Source organism: Amyelois transitella, chromosome W (assembly GCF_032362555.1).
Source record: "Amyelois transitella isolate CPQ chromosome W, ilAmyTran1.1, whole genome shotgun sequence".
Taxonomy (NCBI): Eukaryota; Metazoa; Arthropoda; class Insecta; order Lepidoptera; family Pyralidae; genus Amyelois; species Amyelois transitella.
The window spans coordinates 395215-398810 of record NC_083536.1 but is presented as its reverse complement, the minus strand read 5'-3'; positions in this window follow the sequence as shown (position 1 = coordinate 398810).

Sequence of the window (3596 nt, the reverse complement as noted above, 5' to 3'; positions counted from 1 at the left end):
CTGTCAGTGACTTATCGAAAGATGCCTTTCTGATGGCTTTTCGTAGATTCATAGCTCGTAGAGGAAGGCCAGTGGAAGTATTTTCCGATAACGGACGAAATTTCGTTGCTGCGGCCAAGGACATCGGTCAATTTTTAAAGCAAAATTCGGAACCAATTGTTGAGTTTGCAAGTCAAGAAAATATTAAGTTCATTTTTAGTCCGGCATACGCTCCTCACTTCGGTGGTATTTTTGAAGCCGGGATAAAATCCGCGAAACACCATATCAAACGTATAACGGTAAAACGTATAACGGTAACAGCCACCTAACATTTGAGGAGATAACAACATTGTTTGCGCAAGTTGAAGCCATACTAAATAGCCGTCTCTTGTATCCTCTTTCATCCTCTCCTAACGATTTCCTCCCACTTTCTCCTGGACACTTTCTTATTGGAAGACCGTTGGTATCGCTGCCCTCCAAATTTGCTTGATTGCAAGGAGATCACATTAAGAAGATATGAACGCTTAGAGAAACTCCGCCAGCACTTTTGGAACAAATGGCAACGGGAGTATATTTCTGAATTACAACAAGAAGAGCACAACAACATACAAAAGAAGCAAGTGGAAAACTAACTGCGATAAACTACAAATCGGTGACATGGTACTCATACAAGAGGACAACATACCACCTATGAACTGGAGACTTGGTAGAGTCTCCCGACTATTTCCTGGGAATAATGGAGTCTGCAGAGTAGCGGACATTGACACCACAAGAGGATCCGTACGAAGAGCCCGTGCCCGCTGGTGGCACCCGAAGCAGATGATCAACTCGGTTGATAGAACCCTTTCAACGGGCGGGAAGATGTTTAGGCCGAATGATGCCCAAAGACAACAATGCAAAGCCTTTGCCAAAATATTAAAAGAAACAAAATGTCACTGTCATTTTTTTATTGTAAAAAATTTTTTTTTTTTCTTTTGGTGGCTTCACCGGCATTACGCGCTCTTTCTAAAAACTTGTAAAACTAAATTTATCTTAATACACAAAATTGCAAGAAAATTGAGTTTTTATTGGCTCCAATGTGTCAAGCGAAGACAGTATGTATGTATGTTAGAAAATGATATAAAAAATTATGTTAGGAAGTGCACAAAATGTCAAAAAGAAAAACACTCAAATGCTATTAAGGAACCAATGTCCATAACGACTACAGCTACATCAGCATTTCAAAAAAAAATTTGGATATAGTCAGACCAGTTGAAAGAGATGACGAAAATTTTACCTATATTTTAACCTTGCAGTGTGAATTAACAAAGTATATAGAAGCTTACCCGCTAAGAACAAAAAGTTCTAGAGAAGTTGCAGACATTTGTCAAAAATTTTATTCTTCGGTATGGGATTCCTGATATTTTAGCTACAGATAGAGGATCCGAGTTTATCTCCGCAACATTCCAAGAGGTATGTAAATTATTACAAATTAAAAAACTTACATCAACTGCATATCATAATCAAAGTATAGGTGCACTGGAAAATTCTCATAAGTCATCATCCGCCATGCTATATATTTTATGGGTTAAAATATGTAGTCACGTGCAACCAATTAGTATTTAAGGAAATATTAAATTCAAATAGAGTTGAGTCTATTGTGAGCATCCGAGTGTTTCACTTCACGTGTACCGTTCGCTCCAATATCACAAGTCTATTATGAACCCTAACGAATTGTTAAAGTTCTTAGAAATTGTAAATAATATCGATAAATTACTGTATACACCTAACTTTTATAATTTAGTCGAAATAGAACGCTCTATTACTGTTAAGTCATATATTAAATAAGATAAGATGGTATTTTTGTTAGAAGTACCGCTCGTTAGTATTGAGCAATATACATACTATAAATTGTACCCTTTACCTATATATAATCCTTCTCTTGAACAAACCTTTATTATCATTCCTAAATATATTCTTTTATTATCAAAGAGTTTGAAGCTCAGATCACTTACACAGCCATGCTTAGAAATAGATAAGAATATAGATGGCGTTTGTCGTACTTCTTATAGCTAAGTTTGCTATCGGATGCATTTGCTTTCCGTGTCTATTATGGTTGTTTTACTCCTCAATAGATGGCGGAATTCCTCGTACTTCTTGCGTGGAAAACAAAGAAGAAGTATTTGATTTGAGGTTAGACCAAGAAAATCAATTGTTTACTTGAACTATTGACAAATGTGTCTTTTAAACTCACGAGTTTACTTAAATTATTATGTCGGAAAGATCGAAGAACATTATTCATATTTTATCAGTATGCAATTCATACTAAATATAATTTTCAAAAAACACGTTCTACCAAACACAAAAAAGCGGGCAAAGCTCGGTCAACCAGGTACTATACTTTAAGTTTCATCGCAGCGAGAGTCCTGTAACCTACGAACATCTACCTATTTTATTATCTCTACCAATGTTCTGCAGATTTCACCTGTAAACCTAGAAAAAATGGACTTCAGGAACCTGGAGTAGTTAAACGAAAAGCTAAAGTTTAGTGTTAGTGCTGAAGTGAATAAAAAGGGGAAATTTAGTGAAATCATTGAGCGTATATACGGTGCTGTTATATATGTTACAGTTAAAACTAGTTTTTAGATAGAACGCGTTTTCCCTAGTTAGAACTAGTTTTTACTAAATGCATTTGTTAAAACTAGAATTAACTAATGCTCAAAATTAAATATCAGTTAAAACTAGTTCTTACTAGACAACACGCGTTTTTCCAAAGAGAGCCAGTTAAAACTGTTCCAGTTAAAATTATATTGCAGGTATGTAACTATGTATTACTTAATTGTTTTAACATATAATTATATCGCGATTAGATAAAAGATGACTATTTTAATTTGATTTTCAGGTCAGAATTCAACACTACACTAAAGGAACATTTTAGGGCACATCGACATGAAGTAGTTGCCAAGGATAATAATAATTAAAATTAAATATTATATGCCATCATAATCAAACAAGTTTTGGGTGTTCTGTTACACAAACATATAAGTTTAAAAAGGAAAATTTTTAAGGAACTTTGGTTAGCATACAGTATAAAAATTAAACAATCTTAAATTTATAAAAAGGATGAGGATCTACTTGTTATTACAAGACAAACTATCGTGGCACTGTGAGTTACAAAGGCAACCATTTTTCTTGCAGAGACACCTTTTTGACATCATCCTTTTTGCATACGCAGCGCATAAATCCTTGCCCTGTTCCTATGGCTGCTTCCTTAGCAACAGTTCTCAAAGGTAAATTTTTATTCGGAACATCTACTTCAAGCAAAATTTTTTCTTTGCACTTGTTGAATTCTGACCTGAAAATCAAATTAAAATAGTCATCTTTTATCTAATCGCGATATAATTATATGTTAAAACAATTAAATAATACATAGTTACATACCTGCAATATAATTTTAACTGGAACAGTTTTAACTGGCTCTCTTTAGAAAGACGCGTGTTGTCTAGGAAGAACTAGTTTTAACTGATATTTAATTTTGAGCATTAGTTAATTCTAGTTTTAACAAAAGCATTTAGTAAAAACTAGTTCTAACTAGGGAAAACACGTTCTATCTAAAAACTTGTTTTAACTGTAACATA